At 53.2% G+C, this 14,257-nt stretch overlaps 1 protein-coding gene across 2 annotated transcripts in view; it reads right to left on the bottom strand.

Moving 5' to 3' along the window:
• Nucleotides 1-13,692, bottom strand: part of Lingo1 (leucine rich repeat and Ig domain containing 1) — a 230,457-nt gene extending 216,765 nt beyond the window's left edge. For both annotated transcript variants that reach the window (XM_045160864.1, XM_045160865.1), the window contains exon 1: nucleotides 13,412-13,692. The gene's annotated coding sequence lies outside the window, so the exon portion shown is untranslated. The remainder of the gene's footprint in view (nucleotides 1-13,411) is intronic.
• Between the last annotated feature and the right edge of the window lie 565 nt (nucleotides 13,693-14,257).

The raw sequence follows: 14,257 nt of genomic DNA, 5'->3' as shown, positions 1-14,257 counted from the left end.
AGGGGGTGACTCCATAGGCATGGGGCTCTTTGCCCTCCCCTATGCAGTAAGACAGCAGAAGAAAGGTCTGGAAGAGTAGGGTCAAAGATCTGTTTGAGGCCCATCTCCCATGTAGCAAGTTCTCGAGAATCAGCCATCAGACAGCTATGGCCTGTCTGTTCCTCCCACCCCAGTCTCAGAGCAGAAGAAGCTGGGTCCTGTCACAGTTCTCCAGGGAGAACAAGCCACTGAGGAGGTGAAGACAGACCCTCACTGGGCCACGGTTCCAGGTCAGATCCTGTCCTCTCATTCTCCCACTGCAGAGGGTGCCCAGGATGACAGAGGGTCAGTCAGCACTGCGGGCCACAGACCAGGGATCAAAGAGTGTTTGGGCACTAGAGAGATGGCTTGGCAGTTAAGGCACTTGCCTGCAAAGCTTAAGGACCCAGGTTCAATCCCCAGGACCCATGTAAAGCCAGATGCACAAGGTGGTACATGCATCTGGAGTTCACTTGCAGTGGCTAAATGTCCTGATGCGCCCATTCTCTCCCTCTCCCCACCCCATCTCTCTCATAAATAAATAAATACAATATTTTAATAAATATTTCTTTAATTTATTTATTTGAGAGAGGGAGGGAGGAACAGAAAAGGAGAATGGGTGTGCCAGGGTCTCCAGCCACTGCAAACAAACTCCAGACACATGCGCCGTCTTGTGCGTCTGGCTTACGTGGGTCCTGGGTAATCGAACCGGGGTCCTTAGGCTTTACAGGCAAACGCCTTAACAGCTAAGGCATTTTCCCAGCCCCTACAATATTTTTAAAGGTGTTTTGGTGTCCTTTGTCTTTCCCGCTCTGATGGCCTTGCTCCCAGGGGCTCTCCCACCCCCACCTCCACGCCCAAAAATTGAGCCTGAAACGAATGACAACTGTCCTTTGTTAGGGGTCAAAGAAGAGGGCAGGAAGCCATCCTCAGGGTATTGCATTGAGGCCTCCTTTTCCACCTGCACGCCATTCCCCTGCTGTTAAGCGACTGTATGCATGAGGACATGTCCAATCTCTCAAATACACACACACACACACACCACCGCCTAGAGGAGAGGGAGGGGCCACCAGCAGAAGAACCTTGGGCTCACTCCAGTATAACCGGCAGCATTTCCACAAGCTGGCCAGCCTCCCATTCCTGGCACATGAGGGACACTAGTGGTCCTGAGTCACACAGTCTAAGAGACTTGGAAATAGGAGATCTGGGGGCTGGGGAGCTCCAGATGTCTGGCTTATTTCCAAGGCTTTGCTTCACCGTGAGACCTGAGCCAGGAATAGCCACTTGCTGGGCCTCGGTTTTCCCGGCTGGAAACTTTAAAAGGAACGAGACAGATCACCTCTGAAGCTGCATTCTGCTTCCGACATTCTCCAATTCCACACTTGTGATGCCACCAAGAAGGCGAAGAGCCCAGGAAGACCTGCACCTGTGCCACCCAAGGCCCCCAGGTGCAGAATGGGCTGGGGCAGAAGGATGCTCAGTATGACCCGAGGCAGGAGCCCAGGAAATCTCACTTTCTGTCTCTGATGCTCTGCTGGGTTTATCTCAGCCCAGGGCCCAATGCGGAGCTCACACCCCAAACACACACACACACAAACACACACACACTCATACCCTGCCCAACCTTGATTGTCCACACCTAACCTCTTTGCCAAGCCAGCGCACACCTCTCCACCTTCCCCACTGTCTCCCTCCAAGGTGGCTGGTGGGGCCAGCTCTGCCTCTGGTACCAACACAGGCTTCCCAGGATCTGCATGGCCAGAGCCTGATAACATTCTCCTAAATTAACCAATAAACAAGAAATTGCTTTAGAGTTTTCCTAACACTGCAATTTCTGATTAATCCCTACTGCAAACAAAAGGAAGCGAGACAATTAACCTAAAAGAGGGTCACTTCCTGTTTCCAGGAGGACCTCTTATCTGTGCCAAATAAATAAATAAATAGACCCCTCCTGGAGGGGGTCTCACTCCAGCCACGTGGCCTGCTCCAGCACTCTTCTCTGTTCCTATCCTTGCGGCATATTCCATGGCCCAGCTAACACCCAGGTGACCTCCTATGTCTCCTTTCTTTTCTCTGCTATGTGACCTTGGACAGGCCAGGCCACTTCTAAGGCTTTGGTTTCTTCATCTATCAGCATCTTCATCTCTCAAGTAGATGGCTTAGCAATTAAGGCGCTTGCCTGAGAAGCCTAAGGACCTGGGTTCGATTCCTCAATATCCACATAAGCCAGATGCACAAGGTAATGCATGCATCTGGAGTTCGTTTGCAGTGGCTGGAGACCCTGGCACGCCCATTTTCTCTCTCTCTCTCTCTCTCCATCTGCATCTTTCTCTCTCTCTTTCTCAAATAAATAAATAAAATATAAAAATGGAAAATGTATACATTACCTTTTGATGTTAGACAGAAATATTTTCTTTTGTTTACAGACATGGATGTTGTTGGGACAAAAGGTCATGATGTCTATAAGGTACTTTAAAATACTCCAGAAAAGCACTGAGCATGGTGGCACACCCTTCAATCCAGCACTTGGGGTCACTGAGGTAGGAGGATTGCTATGAGTTTGAGGCCAACCTGGGACTACAGAGCGAGTTCCAAGTCACATGGGCTATACCCTACCTTGAAAAAAAAAAAAAAACAATAGAGCTGGAGAGATGGCTTAGCAGTTAAGGCACTTGCCTTCAAAGCCTAAGGACTCATGTTCAACTCTCCAGATCCCACGTAAGCCAGATGCACAAAGGTGAGGCAAGTGCAAGATCACACATGCCCACTAGGTGGTACAAGAGTCTGGAATTCAATTACAGTGGCTGAGACCCTGGCCTGCCAATTCTCTCTCTCTAAAAATGAAACAAATAACTAATAAAAATTTAATAAAGCAAAATAATGAAATAGTTCAAGAAGGGTTGAAGACGTTGCTCAGTGGTTAAAAGTGCTTGCTTGCAAAGTCTGAAGGACCAGGTCCAATTCCACAATACCCACATAGAGCCAAACGCACAAAGTGACACATGCCTCTGGAGCTCATTTGCAGCGGTGGGAGGCCCTGGCATACCGATTTCCTGTCATTTATCCCTCCCTCTCTGTCTCTCTCTCTCTCTCACATAAAATAAATATGTTATTAATACTTCAAAGGACAATGTGGCCAAATGTCAACAATTGTTAAATCTAGGCGAGAGTATCTGGGAGTCCCCAGTATTATTCCCACTGCCTTGTTCAGCATCTGAAAATGTTCCTAACAGGAAATTTAAAAGCACACGTCACATGCCAAGGAGCCCGCCAACAGCGCCCTGTGTTCCTGGTACACCTGAAAGGCAACTGGGTCTCTTAAGTGGGTCAAACATGCCCCCTGCCAATCTCCTTTATGTCGGGTACTAAAATCGCTCTCTCGCACATTCCAATGAAGCCCTCACTCTGCGTTTGGAAGCCTTGGTGCATCCAGAGGACAGACCCAGGGCCTTACTGAGGCAGCTGTGGCCGCGGCTCTCCCGCCTTCCAGCGCCCTGTCCTCTGGGCAGGGCAGCTCAGGGCGGAGCATCACGATGAGGGGTCCGTCACTCTCCGAGCCTCAGTATCCCCCACTCTCAAGGTTGTGTCAAGCAGAAATGATGACAAGCCGCCACTTATTCAAAGGCAAAGTGCTTCCCCAAAGAGCAAGGGACTTCCTGATTAACAGACGGGAACAGGAAGACCCAGAGCCAGGAGAACAAAGTAAGGAAGGAGGAAAACATAAGAAGGAGGAGGCCTGGAGAGATGGCAGTTAAGGCGTTTGCCTATGAAGCCAAAAGACCCAGGTTCAATTCCCCAGTACCCGTGTAAGCCAGAGGCACATGCATCTGGAGTTCTTTGGCAATGGCTAGAGGGCCTGGTGCACCCGTTCTCTCCCCACCCCTTTCCCAAATAAATAAATAATGTTTAATAACTCCCTGTAGGGCTGGAGAGATTGCTTAGCAGTTGGTGCTTGCCAGCAAAGCCAAAGGACCCGGATTAAGTTCCCCAGTTCTCACATACATCAAGCCAAATGTGCAAGGTGGCACTTGTATCTGGAGTTTGTTTGCAGTGGCTAAAGGCCCTGGTATGCCCATTCCCTCTGTCTATCTGCCTCTTTCTCTCATTCTCTCCAATAAATAAATACTCCCTGTGTCTCCCAACACCCCCGTCTTTGCTGACCCCCATCACGACCCGGGCATTGTGAACTAGAGGGAAGACCTGCATCTCTTTTCTCCTGCTTGTAGTTGTCCATATTTCTGGTCAGGGATAAGTGGCCATGATCGAACTCTCCCAGCTGACCTACACCGAGGCTGGCCAGGCCTGCCCCTGCCGGTCGATCGTGAAGAGTCATCAGTACCCTAAATAATCAATGGCTAATTGCTGGATGCCATGCAATTCATCGGTGAGAGTTATGTGTGGCCAGTGACTTGGCGGCCCCGCCCCAGCCTGAGGGAGGGCTGTGTGTCTGCGGCGAGCAATGAAGCAGAAAAGCAACCCGTAGCCTGGAGGTTCTCAGGCAGCCTTCAGCGCAGAGCCACACAGGGCCACACAGGGGGGAAGTGGCAGTGGCCACAGAGGCCCTGAGGGATGCACCGCACGCCTTGATAGGCTCATCTGTCCCCTAAGCGGGCCAGGTACGCAAGAGGGATAATCCACAGCACGTGGGTAGGGAGAAAACACTCTGGTGGGAGTCCAAGGGTGCAGAACACTATTGGAAGGAGGCGCTGTGGCTGTGCAAGGTGTTGAGGAGTTGGGGCATCAACTTGAAGAGAACAGGGTACCTCAGAGGATGCTGAGTGGCAGCCCCACAACCAGTGTGCGTTGGGGAGGCCCATCCACAGTCAGAGCCAGGCTGTGTGCCCCAAGAGGGCCGAGGCTGTGCTTACTCATCTCTGTCCCCATAGCACCCAGCACAGTTTGGCTCAAAGGAAGCTCCCAGTGAGTGAATCACTGACTAATCATAGGATCACCAAAGTGTATGGTCAACTCTTGGTCTCACCATCGTGGAATAATGTGTTTTTATGCCCTTCCCACTTATAAAAACACAGATTTGCACTATGGCTTCAAAAACAACCTTGTAAACCAGGTGTGGTGGTGCATGCCTTTAATCCCAACACTTGGGGGGCAGAGGTAGGAGGATCGCTGTGAGTTGGAGGCCACCCTGAGACTACGAAGTAAATTCCAGGTCAGCCTGGGCTAGCGTGAGACCCTACCTTGAAAAACTAAAGGGGAAAAAAAAATCCTTGTGATACAGGCCAGGAGATCACTTGCTCCAATCAAACAAAAAGGAGAAACTGAGGGCTGGAGAGATGGCTTAGCAGTTAAGCGCTTGCCTGTGAAGCCTAAGGACCCCAGTTCAAGGCTCGATTCCCCAGGACCCACGTTAGCCAGATGCACAAGGGAGCACACGCATCTGGAGTTCGTTTGCAGTGGCTGGCACACCCATTCTCTCTCTCTATCTGCCTCTTTGTCTCCCTGTCTGTCGCTCTCAAATAAATATATAAAAATGAATAAAATATTTTTTTAAAAAGGAGAAACTGAGGTTTGAGGTGTGTGTGAGTGTGTACGGAGGAGCGGACAGTGATCTGCCCAGGGTCACAGAGCAATCAGGGGCAGAGCCAAGACCCTCTCCATCCCAGAAGGCCAAGTCCAGCTCACCTAGACATGGCTCATGGATCCGTGGAAGCTGCTCCTTGCTCCTTCCAACCCCTCCTGATACCCAGGAGGCTGCCTGTGCTCAGTTCTCATCACCAGGCTCAGATGGACACGGAAACACAGCCAAGGGCTCTGGAGCATCCTGGTCACCAGAATCCCCAAGCTTGGACTCGACAGAAGGCAAGGATTCTCCCAGCCTCCATCCCAGAAGTTTGGATGCCTAATTCTAGAGCAAGAACACTAGACTGGAAGACTAGAGACCGGGTCCACCCCAACTCACCACATCGCTTCTGCACAATCACTCCTCGAATCGAGGCCTCCGTTGTCTCAGCTGTAAACTAAGGCAATACTCTGCGCACACCTATAATCCCAGCCCTTGAGAGGAAGAGACAGGAGGATCCAAATTCAAAGTTGTCCTTGGCTACATAGCAAGTTCAAGGCTTACCTGAGCTACATGAAACCTTATCTCAAAAAATCAAGTTATGAAGCCAGGCATGGTGGCACACACCTTTAATCCCAGCACTCTGGAGGCAGAGGTAGGAGGATCGCCATGAGTTCAAGGCCACCCTAAGACTACATAGTGAATTCCAGGTCAGCCTGGGCTAAAGCAAGACCCTACCTTGAAAAAACAAAAAAAAAAAAAATTCTTTATGGTTATGGGCTGGAGAAATGGCTCAGTGGTTAAAGGCACTTGCTAAGAAAGCCTGACTGCCCAGGGTTGGGTTCCATTCTCTAGGACCCATGTAAAACAAGATGCACAAAGTGGCACATATATCTGGGTTGGTTTGCACTGGCAAGAGGCTCTTGTATGCCCATTCCTTCTATCCCATTCTCATTTTATCCCTCTCTCTCTCTTTCCTTGCAAATAAGAAATTTTTAAAATATTTTATTTATTTTATTTTGAGAGAGAATGGGTGCACCCAGGCCTCCAGCCACTGCAAACGAACTCCAGTCGCATTTGCCACCTTGTGCAACTGGCTTACATGGGTCCTGGGGAATCGACCCTGGGTCCTTAGACTTCACAGGCAAGTGCCTTAACCACTAAGCCATCTCTCCAGCCCTAAATATTTTATAAGTTCCAAAAGTTTGGAAACTATAAAGCACATTTGTTCCAAGAAGATAATAGCAAGGCTCTTCTTTGCTTCAGTCTGGATACTGAAGCCCACAGGACTAACTTCCTTCTTCCTGCAGAGGGCATGAGATGAGCCAATACTGGCTGACAGTACATCCTAGCAAAAGAGTTATTTCATAGTATGCTGACATCTCTGCTAGGCTAATATCATTCCCTCCTGGATACAAATGAGGGAACTGAGGCTCAGAAAAGAAATATGACTTGTCCAAGCTCACCAGGCTTAGTAGCAGATGAGTGAGGATTCAAACTCAGTTCCATCGGGCATACAAAACCCTGATTCTTTTATTTTTGTTCATTTTTATTTATTTATTTTTGAGTGTGACAGAGAGAGAAAGAGACAGAGAGAGAGAGAGAGAGTGAGAATGGGCGCGCCAGGGCTTCCAGCCACTGCTAACCAACTCCAGACGCATGCGCTCCATTGTGCATCTGGCTAAAGTGGGTCCTGGGGAATCGAGCCTCGAACCGGGGTCCTTAGGCTTCACAGGCAAGCGCTTAACCACTAAGCCATCTCTCCAGCCCAAAACCCTGATTCTTGATGTCACCAGGCTGATTTGAGGAGCCTGTCACGGCCCCCCAAAATCTCAGAGTGACAGAATGAGCCTTTAGGATGAGGGTACACACCACATACACATTCCAAGAAGGCTTCAGACTCTGGCTTCCCGTGGCTCATGGGCAAACAGGGTTATCAGGACTGGGCGGGGCATGTGAGAGGGACGTGGTTGTCACAGCTGGCCTAGAGCTAATTGGATCAGTTCTGGGCACAGAGCCGCCTGTCCAGCTGCCCTGGCAGATGGGTGCTGCAACTGGGCCACCTGCCAAGGCCCAACTTCCATGTCCAAACCAACCTGGACATCAAGGTTCCATTTTGGCCTCCATTCCCCCTGACCCTGGTGGCTGGCAGTGCCCACGTAGATCCAGAAGGCTGGGGTGGCAGCCACTATCCTTCCTCCAGTGGCTGGCACCTCCCCTGATGTGGCCATATGGTCACATATGCTCCCTGACAGCTGGAATGCTGAGGCAACTGCCTGAGGACATCTTCTGCAGAAGCCCCAAGGCCCTGGCCACCCCACCCACCCCTGCCCAACAGGCCTTAGTATTCTGCTGCCTACTTACTTTCTGACCTTGTGCCAGTGACAACAGCCCCTCTGATCACCTCTTCTCTTTGCATCCCACTTCTAAGGTTACAAACCTGCACCCAAGCCCTCTCGAGTTGCCCAGGGAGACAGGAATCCTGCCCATTTTACAGAAAAACATTGAGACTCAAGGGCCCAGGATCTTGCTCAGGTCCACGTAGTATTGGAGGTCGTATCTATAACTCCGGGAGACTTGACATGTCTGCATGTCCAGGTAATGAGGTTGGTGATTGATTACTTAAGCCTCCAGGCCAACGAAACCTCTATCGCCCGCTCAGGTCCCCATTCAAGCCAGATCGCTCCATATTCAGGCACTTGGCCTTCTCAGAAAGGTAGGCCAGGGGCCTGTCCCTGTCGCTGACCTAGCCACCAGCCAGGACTTCCTCTGCAGCCTGAGGACTCCCTCGCTGTCTCTGACTCTCTGACCAGCCTTTTCCACCACCACCACCACCACCGGAAGGAGTACTTTAAATCACGAATCTAATCTCACCCCTTGGGAATTCCAGCCCTCCAATCCCTGACTCTGACATCGGCGGACACTCTCCAGCCGGGCACTCGGAAAGCTCTCTGCACCGCCCTGCTCAGCGCCTGCCATGCCTCCTACGTGATCTGCCCCACGGCAGCCAGGCTCTGCCCACACCGGGTGTTTCCCACCTTGGCTAGCGTGAGCCGTCTCCTGGAAAGCCCTCACTCAATCCACATCTCCCGTCACTCATTGATTCAACGGCGATTTATTGAGCATCCACCACCCACGTGCCAGAAACATCTCAGCAGGTCCAAATCCCTCCAGCCACTCCAGTCAATCGGAACCACCCTGCCCCTCTCCCCGCCTGGGTTTCTGCCGTCTCTCGGTCTGCTCTGCTCATTTCCAGAGCTGTGGGTCACAGCCTGGTTCCAACTTCACAACCCGGGGAGAGCCAGCACTTCTATCAGCATCCTCATAATGTAGCCAAGGATTCAAACCAGGAGCTGCCCCACTTGTACAGTGATCCCCAACAACAGGAGCTCAGGCAGTGGGGATCAGAAGCCAACGTGTGGTCTGGGGGAACATGCACACAGGCCCCAGAAAACCAAAGAAGAGATGCAAAGCAGCCAGAGTGAGACCTACTGTCGCCAAGGAAGTCTGAGTGACCAGAGGCTTCCTTCCCTTCAAGTCACCTCAAGGTCCAGCCTATGCAACAACTTCCTTGGACTGCTGAATTTAAGTTGGACACTGAGTTTCTTTGCAAGTAAAAAAAAAAAAAAAAAAAAAAAAATTAAACCTCGACTGGAGAGACAGCTCAGCAGTTAAAGTGCTTGCCTACAAAGCCTAATGATCCAGATTCAATTCCCCAGGACCCATGTAAAACCAGATGCACAAAGTGGTACTGGCATCTGGAGTTTGCAGTGGCTAGAAGCTCTGGGATGCCTATCATCTGTCTGTGTCTCTCTGTCTGCATCTTTCTACTTAAAAATAAATGAAATTTTTTTTAGTTTTTTTCATTTATTTTTATTTATTTATTTGAGAGCAACAGACAGAGAGAAAGACGTAGATAGAGAGAGAGAGAGAGAATAGGCGTGCCAGGGCCTCCAGCCACTGCAAACGAACTCCAGACGCGTGAGCCCCCTTGTGCATCTGGCTGATGTGAGTCATGGGGAATCGAGCCTCGAACCGGGGTCCTTAGGCTACACAGGCAAGCACTTAACAGCTAAGTCATTTCTCCAGCCCAATAAAATATTTTTTAATTGTAAAAAAAAGAAAAAGGAAAAAAAAAAACAGCACTTGGGAGGCAGAGGTAGGAGGATCACCATGACTTTGAGGCTACTCTGAGACTAGATAGTGAATTCCAGGTCAGCCTGGGCTACAGCAAGACCCTACCTCAAAAAAAAAAAAGTTAAAACCCAAACCAAATAGCAAGATTAGGACCTGGCTGGAGGGGGGAGGGAAGAAGAGTCCTCGATCAGAAGGCTGAGGTAGGGAGTGGCTATCCTCCTAAGAGGGCACCCAGTAGGAGACAGGAATACCCAAAAACCCAACAGACCAGAGGCCAAGGAGGTGCCCTGTCCCCGCCCATCAGGTTTAGGCTTCAAAGAGAGAGCTGGAAGTAGGAAGCAGGGTACCACCAGGTACTCAGTGACAGGATGTAAAGCTCAGGGGCAGAGCAGGTAAACCCCAGTTTCAGATTCTAGCATTAAAAAAAAAAAAAGCCGGGCGTGGTGGCGCACGCCTTTAATCCCAGTACTCGGGAGGCAGAGGTAGGAGGATCGCCGTGAGTTCGAGGCCACCCTGAGACTACAGAGTTAATTCCAGGTCAGCCTGGACCAGAGTGAGACCCTACCTCGAAAAAACCAAAAAAAAAAAAAAAAAAAAGTCGGGCTGGAGAGATGGCTTAGTGGTTAAGCGCTTGCCTGTGAAGCCTAAGGACCTCGGTTCAAGGCTCAGTTCCCCAGGTCCCACGTTAGCCAGATGCACAAGGGGGCGCACACGTCTGGAGTTCGTTTGCAGAGGCTGGAAGCCCTGGCGCGCCCATTCTCTCTCTCTCCCTCTATCTGTCTTTCTCTCTGTGTCTGTCGCTCTCAAGTAAATAAATAAATTTTTTTAAAAAGTCTAGCTTAGGGAGCTGAGTCAAGAGAAGAGAAAGAAAAGCCATGGCTGAGAACATGGGGCCAGTAGGTGTTGGAGAGCCAGTCAAAGCCAGTCTAGGAGGAAGGAGGAGAGGCAGAGAGGTTGCTGGGAGGGGAAAGCCAACAGAGACTAAGAAAGCCAGGGCAACACCCCGCAGGCCCAGTCCCTAGGCCAAAGGGAAGATCCTCCTGGCTGGACAGGTGTCCTCTCTTCTTTGGTTTTCCGGAGCCTGGGCCAAAACCATCGCTCCAAAGACCTGCATGTAACCTGGGGATGGGGGGTGAGCTGGCAGCAGCACAGCACCCCTGCTCTGGCCTCCTGGGCTTTAGCGGGGCCACCTGAGGAGGAAGTGGTCCTTGAGCCACCAACTCCTCTCCTCCCCCTAGTGTTCATTTAGATTTTCACGGCAGACCCACTTGCCAAAGGGTGAGCGCTTAGGCTCACCAGGCCCACACAGGACAATGCCAGGACCCAGCCTCGCTCTGGCCCTGGGACAAAACCATACAGAAAACAGACCAGGCTGAAAACCGTCATGGAGCACACGGAGGCCTCAACACACGCTTACCCAGCCTAGAGTGCAGAGGTGCCATGGATCAAGTCAGGGGAATAAAGTGCCTAGACTAAACTGCTTTAGCCCATCTGGAAAAGATGCTGGTGACTGACAATGGAGGGCTGTCTTGGGTAACTCTAGCAACAGGCCTCTAGAGCCCTGCTTCCAGGTCAGGAAACAAAGTCATCCCGCCCACCAGGACCAGGGTGACAGCCCTCACAGAGGCCACGGGCTGTCCAGAGACAGGAGATCTGTGCTCTCCTAGCTCCATTTCCTTTTTATTTTTTTAATTTTTACATTTAGCTATTTCAGAGAGACAGAAAGAAAGAGAAAGAATGTGGGTAGGTTGCCAGGGCCTCTAAGCCACTGCAAACAAACGCCAGATACATGTGCCACCTTGTGCATCTGGTGTACGTGGGTACTGGGGAACTGAACCTGGGTCCTTAGCCTCCGCAGACAAGAGACTTCACCGCTAAGCCATCTCTCCAGCCCTCCCAGCTCCATTTCTGCCTCAGCGCCCTCCTCTATGAAGCGGACGGGAAGCATGCCCTCAGGTCCTATGTCCCCCCCACGGTGACTAAAAGATTCCAGAGGGATAATGCACGTGGAGGTCACACATAAAGATCGTCTTCCCCAGAGACCCAAGTGGATCCTAGCTAGTCCCACCACCACACCCTCCAGGAAGCACCTAAGCTGAGATCAAGGCTTCTAGGCCTACAGTAAGTCTTGAGTGCCAGGAAAGCAAGTTCTAATCGCAGGAAAGCAAGCTGGATGGGGTTCAGGATCAAACAGCAACAGGAGGAAACTTCCTAAGGGAGGAAGAAAATGCCAGGGAGGGGCTGGAGAGATGGCTTAGTGGGTATGGTATTTGCCTGCAAAGCCAGGTTTGATCCCCCCAGGACCCATGTAAGCCAGGACCTGATGCACAAGGTGGGGCCCACATCTGGAGTTCATGTGCAGTGGCTGGAAGCCCTGGCACACCCGTTCGCGTTTTCTCTCTTTCTCTCTCTCCTCTCTCTCCCTTTTTCTCTCTCTCTAAATAAAGTTAAAATAAATAAAAACTGGGGCTGGAGAGATGGCCTAGCGCTTAAGGCCTGCGAAGCCTAAGGACCCAGGTTCGATTTTCTAGGTCCCACATAAGCCAGGTGCACAAGGTGACGCACGTATCTGGAGTTCATTTGCAGTTGCTAGAGACCCTGGACCCTGGCACGCCCATATTCTCTGTGTGTGTGTGCGTCTAATAAATAAATAAAAACTTTAAAAAAAATATTTTTAAAAACCTGCCAGGAGCCTTCCTTGGGCCTCTCACTCTAATGGACACACTCTAATGGAAGATCCCTTCTTCTCATGAGCACCAATACGGAGCACCCTATCTCTACTGGACCACTTAGGTTGGCAGTTGTAGACTGTGGGTTATAGACTCCCAGAAACGCCCAGCACAGGACCAGAGCTGACTCAAAGAGAAGTGAGACGGGCAGAGGCATTGCTCCAGGGAGGGATGTGGACACCAAGGTGGTGGGCCTGAATACCCACCCCCCCCATGCCCACCCAGCCTCTTAGGGTTCCCTGGGCTTCCATAGCTGACAGGGAGCATTAGCAGGCACCTCCCGTCCAGCCGCCTATCCAGCAAGCAGAAGGCACCCCACCCGGGGCACAAACACACACCTGCAAGGTCCCCAGCTCTCCCACCTTCAGCCTGGCTGCAGAAACATCTCCCACGCCTCCCCCTCCCTCGGGACTGTCAGCACTGGGTCCCACCTGACCCCAGCTGGGTCACACTAGTCTGGTGCCCAGAGCAACTCCAGGTGGCACAGCGTTTCCAGGTGGGGCGGGGCCAGGTGAGTGTCCCAAAGAGACCGCAGTTGCCTTGATGGGGTGATGGAGGCGGACCCCTCGGCTCACCAGGTGGCCCAACTCGCGCCCCTGTCCCGCTATCCCTCACGTTAAGCCCTCAGAAAAAGCCAGATTTCCACCATGAAAGCGCCTCCTCCCTGGCACCCACCAGGCCCCCGCGACGCCCCGGGTGCTCCACAAAGTTGCTCCAAGCCAACCTCAGGTGAGGGTTAGGCGGGGGCGGCGCAGCGGGTGGCAGTGCGATCACCGCCAGGGGTCCCGATCGCGCACCCCACCCCAACCCCGCGCGTGCACCGTCGTCACGGACGCGCACTCCACACCCCACCCCACCCCCCAACCGCTGCCCCCACCCCCGAGGTTCCCGCCCAATCAGAGGCCGCGCACGCGGCGCCGCCGGCGGGCACACACACCCCAGCTTCCCCTCGCCTGCGCCCCTGCGGCCCCCAGCCCCTCTGCAGCGTGCCCACCCCGGCCACACTCACCGTCCCGGGGCGCGCCGTCCGCGCGCAGCTCCGCTCCGGGCCCGCATCACCTGGCTCGGCTCGGCTCGCCTCCGGTGCTCTGCTCGGATCTGGGTTCCCGCTCTGCAGAGCTCGGCTCCGAGATGGTGGCAGGGCGTGTGTGTGTGTGAGAGAGAGAGAGAGAGGAGGGAACGAGCGAGCGCGCGCGCCCCGCTCCAGCTCTCCACGCTGCGATGCCGGCAGAATCCCTAACGCGCGCTCACCCGCGCGCGCGCACCCGGCCGCACACTCCAGCCTCTCGCCCTCCTGGGGCGCTCACAAAGCTTCCCCCACTACCCTGGCCATCCCAGCCCTCCTCTGCCTTCCTGGCCTCACGTCCCCCTTGCCCTCCCTAGAGGAGATCCCGCGGGCATCCCCGCTTCTCCACCATGCCCTGCCCCGACGCGGGCCAGACTCCGGGGCTCCGGCTTCCCCCTCGGCGCCGCGGCCCCGCAGCCTCGTGCCCTGTCACTGCTTCTCCGGTCGGTCTCCCGTCTGCATCCCTTGACCTTCTCCCAACCTCCCGCCCACCCCCGGGCTCTCCCGCTGCCTGTCGGTCGGTGGGTCTGTCTGTCTGTCTGTCTGGCCGCCGCCCTCTCCAGCCCTGCTCCTCCTTCCCAGAGCCCGGCACTGCCTCTCACGTCCTCCGCATTCTAGCCGGTGCCGCGCGCAGCTCGCTCGCGGGGGACCCGGGCTTCGAGCGCGCGGTGGGCGGCGAGGACCCCCGCTCGCTGCCCCTCTGGCTCGCACCGCGGCGCCTCCGCGCTCGGGCCCGGCGGGTGGCGACGTCCCGCGCTAGCCTCGGCCGCTGCTGACAGCGCTCATCAT

Source organism: Jaculus jaculus, chromosome 10 (genome assembly GCF_020740685.1).
Source record: "Jaculus jaculus isolate mJacJac1 chromosome 10, mJacJac1.mat.Y.cur, whole genome shotgun sequence".
NCBI classification, from domain to species: Eukaryota; Metazoa; Chordata; class Mammalia; order Rodentia; family Dipodidae; genus Jaculus; species Jaculus jaculus.
This window is presented reverse-complemented; position numbering and strand designations above follow the sequence as displayed.